Genomic DNA, 13,049 nt, shown 5'->3' on the forward strand with positions numbered 1-13,049 from the left:
CAAAGGTCAAAGAAATTGTAATCTAAATCCCTATATATTTAATGCCGTAATCTAAACTAATTTCCAATATACTTACATTAAAAATTCCCTACTGTTCCCTAATCATACTATCTAACTGCTTTTGTACTTTTTTCCCAAATGGGATGATGTGTCCTTTGAGAATTCAAGTGCATGCTAGAATACTCAAACGAAGTGTCATCAGAGCAGGGGGAAGAGGCTGCAGTCACTTTTATCGGCCTTGGCCCCCTTCGGAAATGAACTGTCATCAGTGATGCTCCTTTCTCGGAAAGGGCTAGTCCCTTCTGTGTCATTGGGCGCTGTCATTGTGCAGTGTGCATAATCACAGAGCATGCTCTGTGTTCACGTCTCAGATGGGTAATAACGAGCCGGCAACACAGAAGAGATGAGAGATGCAGAATGACATTAGATTGAAGAGACAGCGGCCATAAATGAGTATACTGTATTATTTCACTGACACTATGCTGCATACCCATATGTACACATTTAATGAAAACAAATACTCAACTGAGTACTTATTTAAAGAGGATTTTTCACCAATTTTTTAATGTTTAACTGGATACACGATATAACAGTATCTGCATTGGAATAAAACTTGTTGATTTTTTCTTCTCTGCATTGCAGAAATATTAGAAATGAAAGTATTTTCCACCTAATGTGTTAACAACCACTTGGACTTAACTAAAGTTATCAGATATAAACACCATACAGGAAGAAGTAGATGTCCCCCCAAAAAATTTAATAACACCCACTTGTATTTAACCAAACATAACTCCTCAGGTGCCAATACTTTGATTGCTAATATCTCTGTAATGGAGAGGTGAAACATAAAAAAGATAAAATAAAAGGATGTATTCCATTTTACGGCAATTACTGCATCTTTGGCCCAGTTCAAGTCCCCTTTAACTGCCAAGTATTTGAAAAGAATCAAACGGTAAGGGAGAAGAAACCCATTATCCTTCATGCTGGTTGTCGCAATCAATATCTTCAATGTCCCTAGAGTGCACAGTTCTCAGATACATTAACAAGACAACGAGGTTAAAATGTCAAGACTAGGCCAAGAAAAATCTGAAAATAGATTTTTCAAAGATTTTATGGACTGATGATATGTGAGTGACTCATGACTGACAAGATAGATGGGTCCATTGCTGGATCAATAACAGGCACAGACCTCCACAGGAGCATGGTCAAGGTGGGGCACTACTATGAGCTGGTATTATTAAAGATTAGTCAGCAAGACCTTTTTGGGTTGAACATGGACTCAAAATCAACTCCCAAACCTACTGTCTGTTTTTAGTAGACACTTTCTTCAAGCAGTGGTGCAGAAAAAAAGTCTTCATCTTTCAAGAAAACCATGATATTTATGCAGGACAATGTCACATGCGTTACAGTACTCCACTGCTTTGCCATCCAGTAAGGGATTTAAAGATGAAAGAATAATGACATGGTTCCTCCCTCACCTGACCTAAACCGTTTTGAGAACTTGAGGGCTCTTCTTAAACAAGAGATTTACAGTGAAAAAAAAACAATCCACCTCTCTGAACAGTGTCTGGAAAGCTGTAGTTTGTGCCTAATAAGTTGATTAAGAAACTGACATCCCATCTCTCCCCCCCTTTTTTTCTTTCCCCTGTCTTCCCCCCTCCCCATTGTTTAAAAGAATAAAATCTTTGGAAAAGAAACTGACAAACTCCATGGATGGAAACTTTATGATTGTTATTAAAAGTAATAGTAGTTATATTGGTCACCGAAAATATTAAATAAAAAATTAAATATCAGAAACATATTTTTGTACATTCTGAGCTGTCGGATTCTGATTCTCACTTTAACACATGAAAATATACAATTGAGATGGGACAATTTATGTTTTTTTTTTCATTTGGCCGGATATTTCTGCACACTAATAATAACCCAATAATCCTGCACCCATTTGTATTCTGCTAACAAAGACAAAGGCCTCACTTCTATTTTCTTAAATATTCAGATTTATTAACCTTTTGAGTGACCACAAAATTATTAATCAAAAATACAAATTGCCATACAAATGTACACATAGTGTACCTTTCTGTTTCAGCCACACATTACCGAATGGATGGAAAAAAAAAAACTAGGTGGATAGAAAACTAGGACCATTTAATTTCAAAATATTACTTATAAACTATTTCAAAATTGTATATGGTTATAAAGAACTTAATATAATTTTTAATTCCAAAGGAACCCTGTTAGCCTAGGTCCTAGTTTGGAACCTCAGCTTCTGTACCTGTGCTCAACCTGAGAGTGCCTACTATGTCAGTATATCAATAATGCTCTGTGTAATGGGCTGGCTTAATAGCTCATTGCAATAGGATAGCCATCCGCCTTCTGTCATGACTGAGGAAATTAAGAGAAGTGGACAATTATGGTAAATAGTTTTTTAGATAGACATAAGCATACATTTTTTTCTGTATTAAAGCTATAATACATGGCTCTTTCACATTTCAACTAGACAGAATGGAAATTATCACAGGACAAAATAGTGATGTAAGTTTTATACCTTAGAACCTCAAGAAGTCCAGATATTGCAGTCAACAATTTGTATAGCAGCTAATATACAGTTGCATTATATTCAAATATAGTGGCCTAAGATTTTTTTTTTTTTGTGCTTTCATATATTTATTATGAATAAAAGGCTTTACAGGCTTGAATTAAATGAATTAAAGGCTTCCCAAACATAAAATTAAACCTCTTTTATCCCCTTTGATTTTACATTTTTGTGCTTTCATTTTTTTGTCCCCTCCTTGCCAGAGCCATAAATTTTTATTTTTCCATCAACATAACCATATCAGGGCTCGCTTTTTGTTAATAATTAATTTCCAGTTTTGAATGACAGCCTTCGTTTTACCATATCATGTACTTAAAATGGGGAAGAAAATCCAAGTGGAATGAAATTTTGAAAAAACTGCAATTCTGTGATTGTTTTATGGGTTTTGTTTTTATAATGTTCGTTTTGGGCAAAAATTACCTGGCAGCATTATTCTCCAAATCAGTACAATTACAGTCATGCAAAACTAATACGTAATTAAACTCATGATTGGATGAGGGCTTAGTTTTTGCATTGAGAAACAGAGAAGATCAAGCAATCTCAAAGGAAGGAATTTAAAAAATCATATTTATTCCAAAATCTTTAAAAAACAGTGAAAAAATGAAGGAAGGGATGAGTAAAATCACATGGATGACACATTTTGAACCGCATTGGTTATTAATTATGGTCTACCATTACAAAAACAGCCAGACATATTAACATACAAAGGAAGGTGAGTGGCAAATGATTATGTTAATCATAAGTTGTAAAGTGCTTCGGAATATGTTGGTATATTATTACTATTTTTTATATAGATATATCAAATCTGTTTTGTAATTTAGTCCTGTTGGTATGCATGTTTGCATATTGAAAATCCAGCATGCTTCACGGATAAGAAAAGTGTGTCTCCAGTCACCGCTATAAACAGGTCTGTTAACTCTCACTACTTCTGATACACTAAAATGGGTTAAATCCCAAGAGTGGGATTTGTAATGGTAGGAGATCTTTAGTTACTATTGGAACCATGATTTCAACTATTTTATATACCTTATACAAATAAATTAGAAGATACATGGTTAGCTTTCCCATGTGCCATATCAAGATGTAGTTTGTGCAAATATACACTGACGAGCAAAAGGGTAACAATGTTTTGAACTTTGTTTTCAGGCTTGATATCTCACTATCCACTACTGCTTTGAAAGTGAGACTACCATCATTTTATAGAAAATCTTCTCTGCTGTTTCATGTATAAATGTGACTTGCAACTATTTAACATGTGATTAGTGCAGATTCTTTCAGGTCACTGCATTGTTACGGTTTTGCTCCTGGTGGTGGAAAAATCTTTTTCTTCCTGTCTACTACAAAATACAACCTGTTTTCACATTCCCTAATAGCTCAGTGTACTATTAGGTTGATTCCCACATGAAAAGTCACTGGTTGGAATCGAGGAGTAACTATAAAAAAGATTTCCCAAGAAATGAGAAACTGAATCATCTAGCCCATCAATAGCGGTCTGTCAGCCAAGAAAATTGTCAAAATGTGTCACGTGAGTGTCATGACAGTGGGAACAACACAAAATTAAATCTGTCCATCCATTCAAAAGCCAAGAGGTAGAATTCAAGGCAAATTATTGCAGTCTACAAGTAGGCTCATCACAAGAAATATCAATTACAGTGTGACACACATGGAAGTGGAGGTGACTTTTATGCTTTGTGAGATCACAGACAACCATGCAAGTACCGTGCGATGCGAGCTACACATGTCAAAAATGAAACACAAAACAAATATCCTGGAATAAAAAAGTAAAAAAATATATTGCAAAAATTGCATGAAGGTAGTAATAATAGTAATAATAAGGGTATTTAGTTAACATAATTTTGATCAAAATAATGTAGAAGCCATCCCGCCACGTCACGGCAACCCTTGTGGGACAGTCCTAACTCTTGTATTTAAAACCTTTCCACTTGTCAAGTGACGTAAATGTGAACAAGGACAGAGGGACTGAACCACCAGTAATGGTGTAGGCCAGACAGGATGGATTTTCCAACTCAGAAACAGGGCGGTCACACCCTTATATGCACAGAATGCACATTTTAAATACAACAGTTAGGACTGTCCCACAAGGGTTGCCGTGACGTGGCGGGATGGCTTCTACATTATTTTGATCAAAATTATGTTAACTAAATACCCTTATTATTACTATTATTACTACCTTCATGCAATTTTTGCAATATATTTTTTTACTTTTTTATTCCAGGATATTTGTTTTGTGTTTTGTTTTTGGTTTTCTCTGTGTAAAGGTCATGTGTTCATATGCAATTACATTTTGCATGCACATTAATTTACTTTTTCTGCTCAGACCCAGTTTCTCACATGTCAAAAATGGTGGCTCCGAAAAAAGGTTTAGAAGCTACCACTTCAATATCATCTTAAGAAGCGTTGACTTGAGTTTGAAAAAAAGCATGAGAAGTGGACAGTAGAAGATTGGAAATGGGTGATTTAGGACAATGAAATGAAACTCAATAGAGTAAGCTGTGAATGGGTGCAAATGGGTCTGGATGGAGAAAATGAAAAAAGTTCTAATGGATCAAAAAATTGAAAAATTGAAGGAACTGTCAAGTTCGGCAGAGGGATTCTGATGATACAAGGTTGTTTCACAGTCAAAGATTTTGCATATTTGTCCAGGATCAATGGTGGTTTCAATGCTGAGCTATATGTGTGTATTCTGCAAGATAAGTTATTTCGTACACTCGAGTACTATGTTTATGAAAAGGATGACACAGTTTTCAAGCAGGGCAACAAGCGGAAGCATACGTTGAGATTGGCATATAAATGGTTCAATGGCAATGAAGTGGAGGTACTGGAATGACCCCCACAGTCCCCAGACCTCAACACAATTGAAAACTTGTTGGTACTGTTGAAGAAGAAGCTGTATACATACCAGAGCGAGTCAGTTTGCACCTTTCGGAACGCATAGAAGAGACCGTGGATCAGATTTTGATTGAGACATGCTTGAATCTGATCGACAGCATGTACAGAATGATTAAGGCAGTGTTGAAAACAAAAGGTGGATTTACAAAATATTAACATAATAAAAAAATGTAATTTAGATTTTTGTGAGCAAAACAGTGACAGTGCAGTGACATGATAAGAATTTGCATAACTAATCATGGGCAATATAGTCAAATTTATGCATCAAATAGCCAATACAGTATAATTGTATTTAAAATGATGGTAGTCTCACATTTGAAGCAGAAGTGGATAGAGAGAAAAGTAGCCTGAATGTGAAAAGTTCAAAACATTGTTACCGTTTTGCCCGTCAGTGTATACAAAAAAAATCAGATTTTTTCCTGCACTATTAATACAATTTACACTATTAATTCATGCATAAGCTGTAATTCAACAAATGTCGCTTATATTATTAATTGCACTGCTTGTTTGAAGCAATATATTGGTAGCACAGTGAGACAACAAAGAAAAAATTGAATCTCAGATCATATTTACGGTTCTCATCCACATAATAGTAAATGTTTCTGTCAGGAATGTCACACTGTTTACTAGAGGCTTAATCAGGGGAGTGAACCCTTTTTAGAGTCTCAGGAATAGAAAGAATTAGCAGACCTAATAGCAGTGGTCACTAGAGGCGCCCTCTTCTTATAAAAACATGCTGGATTTCCGATATGGAAACAGGAATACAAACAGATCTAAATAAAAAAAAATATGCATTGTATCTATACGGGGAAAAATAATCTTTCCCTTCCATATTATTATGTATGCAAATTAAGATTAAAATAATTGTTTGCCATTCCATTTCCATAGTATATCAAGATGTCTGGGTGCCTTTGCAATGGTAGGCAATGATTAACCCCTTCATCCTGAAAACTGTTTTCAACTTCCTGACCAGGCCATTTTTTTAAATTCTGACCACTGTCAATTTATAAGGTCATAACTCTGGAATGCTTCAACGGATCCTAGTGATTCCAAGAATGTTTTCTCGTGACATACTGTACTTCATGATAGTAGTAAAATTTCTTCGATATGACTTGCTTTTATTTGTGAAAAAAATCAGAAATTTGGCAAAAATTTATCAATTTTTGAACTTTTATTTTTGATGCCCTTAAATCAGAGAGATATGTCACACAAAATTGTTAATGAATAAAATTTCCCACATGTCTACTTTACATCAGCACAATTTTGGAACCAAATTTTTTTTGTAAGGAAATTATAAGGGTTAAGTTGACCAGCGATTTTTCATTTTTTCAACAAAATTTACAAAACCATTTTTTAAGGGACCACCCCACATTTGAAGTCACTTTGAGGTGTCTATATGACAGAATATACCAAAAAGAGACACCATTCTAAAAACTGCACCCCTTAAGGTACTCAAAACCATATTCAAGAAGTTTATTAACCCTTCAGGTACGTCACAGGAGCTGAAGCATCGTGGAAGGAAAAAATGAACATTTAACTTTTCAGTCACAAAAATGATCTTTCAGCAACAATTTTTTCATTTTCACAAGGGTAAAAGGAGAAATTGGACACAAAATATGTTGTGCAATTTCTCCTGAGTACGCTGATACCCCCCATATGTGGGGCAAAGCCACCGTTTGGGTGCATGGCAGGGCTCGGAAGGGAAGGAGCACCTTTTGACTTTTTGAATGCAAAACTGTCTGGAATTGAGAGTGGACGCCATGTCGCATTTGAAGAGCTCCTGATGTGCCTAAACATTGTAAAACCCCCACAAGTGACCCCATTTTGAAAATTAGGCCCTTAAAGGAACTTATCTAGCTGTGTGGTGAGCACTTTGAACCCCCAGGTGCTTCACAGAAGTGTATAACGTATAGCTGTGAAAATAAACAAATCACATTTTTTTTCCTCAAAATTATCTTTTCGCAATGGATTTTTTTATTTTCTCAAGGATAATAGGAAAAAGTAGACTCCTACAGTTGTGTACTTTCTCCTGAGTACACTGATACCTCATATGTGGGGAAAAACCATTGTCTGGGTGCACGACAGGGCTTGGAAGGAAACAAGTGACATTTTGGTTTGCAGGCTTTGATGGAATGGTCTGCGGGTGTCATGACACGCTTGGAGAGCCCCTGATGTGCCTGAACAGTGAAAATCTGCCACAAGTGACCGCATTTTGGAAACTACTCCCCTGAAGGAATTTATCTAGGAGCATAGTTTTCAGTAATGATTATAATACTTTTGATTTTACTGGTGTATGTATTTATAATGTGGCGGTATATGTAAGCTGTGTGGGTACATCAGATTATAAAAGTGTGTTGTGTCAGGGTGAAACCAAATTTTATTAATTTGTGGATGGGTGGTACGCTTTGAAGCAATTCTTAATGCAAAGGCTAGGTTTCTCAGGGCAGGTTTCACAATGGTAAATTGTGTCTTTTCGGATTCCCCTCTTGGAGCACTCTCTGCACCGTTTTTGTAATCGTTGTTTCCTCACTGTTTAGGAAACCTGTCCTGGGAAATGACCTGGGACAAGAGAGGCACTATCAGATTCAGAAGTACTGGGACCCTCACCTCCCTGAGTGATAAACATTAGGGCCTTGATGACTTCCTACTGAAACTGAAGGAAGGTCTCTGTATTGCCTGCAGATCATAACAGCACAAAAGCATTGTACAGTGCCATCTGTACAATGTGCACAGCCAATTTTTTGTACCATACTTTGGCTTTTTTGCATGGCACTGTATGTTTGGAGGACCTGATGTGAGAGATCTACACCCTCCATGTACCTATTGTAATCCAAGACACAATCTGGCTTTGGGACTTGTGTTGTGGTACCAAGAACAGTGACAATGGAGCTGTTGTCATTGTGTATGGAGGTCAAGATAAGGACATCCCTTTTGTCCTTGTACTTGACCATGAGCATGTTGTCACTGCACTGGGCTCTGCTTTCACCTTATCTCAGCCTTTGCCCAATTAGCGGCTTAGGGAGGCCTCGCTGATTTTTTCGCACGGTGCCACATGCAACTGCACTGCTGACATAGAGGGTCTTGAAGAGTGTAAAAGTTATCAATGTAGAGGTGATAACCCTTATCCAGCAGTTGGTGCAGCAATTCCCACACAATTTTCCTACTCACCCCAAGGACAGGGTGCATTCAGGGGGGTTAATCTGGTTGTCCTTCCCCTCATAGACCCTAAATCTGTGGGTGTACCCTGAGGTACTCTCGCACAGTTTGTAGTTTTATTCCATACCTGGACCTCTTACTGGGCAGGTATTGCCAGAATTTTATCCTCCCTTTGAAATGAAATAGAGATTCATCAATACAGATGTCCCTCTGGGGTATGTACAATCAAAGTTTGAATCGTCTTGGGAAGGACACTGCGCATTATCACAGTAGTGCAAACATTTTTGGATTGTCTCAAATCGTGTCCTTGTTATGGCCATATGGAATACCGGTGTACTGTAGAGAATATCTGTACTCCAGTATTGCCAAATCTATGTTTTTTTATTATGCCCATATACAGCACAATTCTCCAAAATTTCATCATCTCTGTTGCAGTTACAGGGGTCCATCTGGCGCATGATGATGTGGGATTTTGGGTGAAAAATTGTTGGCTATAGAAGTTTGTCTGGGCACCATAAGATTTATTATTTCCTCACTGAAAAAGAATTTGAATAAGTCAATTTCAGTGAGGCCAGTGGTGTCAAACTGGATTCCTGAGCTTCCTATGAAATCCGGAATGACGGTGTAACAACCCTGCCGGCATCACTGCATTGCCTCCAATCCCCTACCTACCTTACTCACTACTCCGGACCATGGTGTGAGTTCTGTCTGCTGCCGGCTCCATGCTGTATGCAACTTGCCTCCTGCCTGCTCTCTGCATACTTCGTGGCTTTGTGCATAGGGAGGCGGCACTGGCACGCTCTTGTTTCTTATAGAATCAGTGTGCACCTGCCTATGGTGTTTCCAGCCAATTACCAAGAGGCCTCTAGTATTTAGGGCAGCTTCACCCGGTGGAAGCTGCCTGAGCAATGCCTTTACTCAGTCAGTGTCTTGCTGCTGAGTTGCCAGGTCCTTTTCTGTCTCTGCCTGCTCTGGGGGCTTGATACCCAGATCTGTTTCCATGTGCTTTGTGTCATGTTTTCCGCCCACCAGGAGGCAGAATATCCTGGTCTCTGTACCCATGTCTATGTGCCTTGTGCATTTCTCATTCTGCCCATCAGGAGGCAGAATATCCTGGTCTGTTTCCTTGTCCCTTTGCACTGACGCGTACCTTGCCTTGTCTGAATGCCGTCCTATACCTAAGTCCATCTTATCCCTGTCTCTGTGCCTTCCTCTGTACCTTGCCTTGTCTGAACTCAGTCCTAACCTCTGTCTGTTGGTCTCCTTGTCTGTGGCTCCTTTCCCTGCCATGTCTATCCTTGTGTCCTCTCCATCTGCCTGTGCTCCGCACTCTTGTGGCTCTGCCTGTGCTCTGCTCTCTTGTAGCTCTGCCTATGCTCTGCACTCTTGCAGCTCTGCCTGTGCTCCGCACTCTTGTGGCTCTGCCTGTGCTCTGCACTCTTGCGGTTCTGCCTGTGCTCCGCTTTGGCTGCTGCAGAACCTCTTGCTGCACCGTCTCTCCACATACCTTGCGGTTCCGTTTTGCTTTGCCCCTGTTGCTACAGAACCTCTTGCTGCAGCTCCTCTCCGCATAATTTGTGGTTCCATGTTAATTCTCTTCTGTAGCTCCTGCTGCTGCAGAACCTCTTGCTGGAAACTGCAGCGCCTCACCACAGCCTTGCGGTTCTACACTGCTCCGTTCCTTGCAGTTCTTCTCTGCTGTGCAATCCTGCGGTTCTGCTCCATTTCATATCCTGTGGATCCTTGTCCTACCCATCTGTACTGGTTCCTGAACTAGTTCCTGCATCTTCTGTGTGAACAGCTCTCTACCTGTTCCCTCACGCCATTCATATCTGTCTATGTTCTGTCCTTCCCGAACCAGTTCCTCCACCTCCAGTGTGAACATCCCCTACCTGTTCACATATCCTACTCGACCCACTCCGTGTCTCTGTCCTGTCACTACTGAGTCAGCGCCTGCCTGCCACTGCCTCAGCCATGCCTGCCTCCCTGCCAATGCCTCAGCCATACCCACCTGCCTGCCAGTGCCTCAGTCATGCCCGCCAGCCTGCCAGTACCTCAGCCATGCCCCCCTGCCTTCCAGTGCCTCAGTCATGCCCGCCTGCCTGCTAGTGTCTTATCTGAGCCCACCTACCTGTCGTGTGAGTTTGTACTAGCCCGCACCTGCTCGCAGTATCCAGTCCCTCAGTGGGATCAGCAGCCACAGCCAGACACCACCCTGGCGTGGCATCTGGCAGCTACCAGCTGCAAAAGCCTGACCTCACCATCAGAGGCTCCATTGAACACCAAGGTAGCTGCTTAGTTATGCCCCTTCCAGGGTAGTCTGGTTTGTGGTCCAGTGGGGCCACACCCCCCATGCTCATGACAAGCAGTCAGGGCACAAGCATTACAGACGGGCTAATAATTTTCAGGGGGTGTGATCCATATGGGATTGATTGCTGCAGGAGTTGCCTGGGTCCTAGGGCGTCTTGTTTGGTGTCCTTCACTAGATGAGGAGGAGGAGGAAGATGAGGAAGAAGAGGAATAGTCAAAGGTGGGATCTTCCTCACTGCCTGAATCTGTGTCGGACATAAGGAAGGCGTTAGCCTCCTCTGGTGTATAGCATCTTCTTGACGAATGGACCATTTTTTTTTAAATTTTCAAACTGTGCTTGTAAGTGGTGCTATTACATGTGAAATGTGTGGGGCTTGTGCATAGGGTACAATTTATTATAAAAAAAGAGAAAAAAAAGTAGAGAGAAAAAATATAGAAGAAACACTTAGAGGAAAAAAAAATAAAATCAAAATCAGATGTAAAAAAGTTTGTATAAAAATATTACAGATGTTGACAAAATGCCCTCCCTATAAATTTACTCAAAGCAAATAACTATTTTATACAAAAGAAAAACAGACGTTCCCAACACTGTAAGGTACTCTATCCTAATGCACTACCTAAAAATTTACTCGACGCAACTAATTATTTTTTTACAAAAGAAAAATGGACGTTACCAATGATGTAACGTACACTCTCCTAATGCACTAGGTAAAAATTTACTTGACGCTATTAATTATTCTTTTACAAAAGAAAAATGGACGTCCCCAACACTGTAAGGTACGCTCTCCTAATGCACTAGCTAAAAATTGACTCAACACAACTAATTATTTTTTTACAAAAGGAAAACAGACGTCACCAACAATGTAACATACGCTCCCCTAATGCAGTAGAAATTACCTGGCGATTGCAGTTATTTTTTATGCTACCTCCCTACCCTCCCTAGCTGTAAAACTACTCTATACATTTTTCTTTCTCTAAAACAAGATCCGTCGTCACTAACGTGTGATGCTGGCTACGCTACGTCTAAAACTATGCTGTACAAACTATTATCATTTTTTTTTTCTAAAAAAAAAATCGGTCGTCACTAACGCTGTGACGCCGACTACGATACCTTGCTACGTCTAAAACTATGCTGTACTAGCTACTATTATTTTTTTTTCTCTAAAAGAAGATCGGTCGTCACTAATGCTGTGACGCCGGCTACGCTATGTCTAAAACTACGCTGTACTATTTTTTTTTCTAAAATAAACAATCGGTTGTCACTTGTCACTAACACTGTGACATCGGCTACGCTACCTTGCTATGTCTAAAACTACGCTGTACTAACTACTATTATTTTTTTTCTAGAAAAAAATGGGCATTGCTTACACTGCGAGGTCCAATATGCTAACTAACTAAAAAAAAGTCCCGAGGCGCAGGCTCCGATCAGCAGCAATACTGATCACAGTGCTGCAGACACATGAAGAGCACAAATGCTCTGCACAGGATACCACGCACAAGAAAACAAAGAGCAAAAAAAGTGCACTAAAAATTCAATGGGGGAGGGGGGTGCTGGAACAGTGATGGGGAGATTGGGATAGGGATAGGGGAGGTTCTGCTGTGATCACAGATGAGTCACACAGCAGGCAGATCGCAGCACACAGAACAGAAGCAGGAAGCTGGAGCAGGACGCAGGAGATCGCCAGGGAGATCACACTGACAACTAATGGATTCTTTCTCTCAGGTACACAGAGGGTCTGAAGAACTGCTCTGCATGCTAAATCTGAGGTATAGATGGCATGCAAGGTGGTGATTGCTATTTTAGATTAACCCCTTTGGCGCTGATTGGCCAGAAGCTATTGTTCAGCCAATAGGTGCCATAGGGGTTAATAAGGTGAGGTCACATCATGATCACCCCACCCATTATGACGACTTTTATTGGTGCTGCTTTGCAATGCACAGGTCACAGCATGTCACATGTTTTTTTTTGCTAACTTTATTGTCACATTCTGACCAGCCAATCACAGCAATCGTCGATGTGGGGGGGGCATTTCAGCTCCCTGGGCGATGTGCAGGGATGATTTGCTGTCAGGGACAG

At 39.9% G+C, this 13,049-nt stretch overlaps 1 protein-coding gene across 1 annotated transcript in view; it reads left to right on the plus strand.

The window, feature by feature from the left end:
* Positions 1-13,049, plus strand: part of LOC141096204 (dehydrogenase/reductase SDR family member 4-like) — a 180,622-nt gene that overhangs the window by 84,773 nt on the left and 82,800 nt on the right. The window lies entirely within an intron of this gene.

The sequence above is a fragment of the Dendrobates tinctorius genome, unplaced genomic scaffold, assembly GCF_039654945.1.
Source record: "Dendrobates tinctorius isolate UK_male_01 unplaced genomic scaffold, ASM3965494v1 ptg000073l, whole genome shotgun sequence".
In the NCBI taxonomy this organism is placed as follows: Eukaryota; Metazoa; Chordata; class Amphibia; order Anura; family Dendrobatidae; genus Dendrobates; species Dendrobates tinctorius.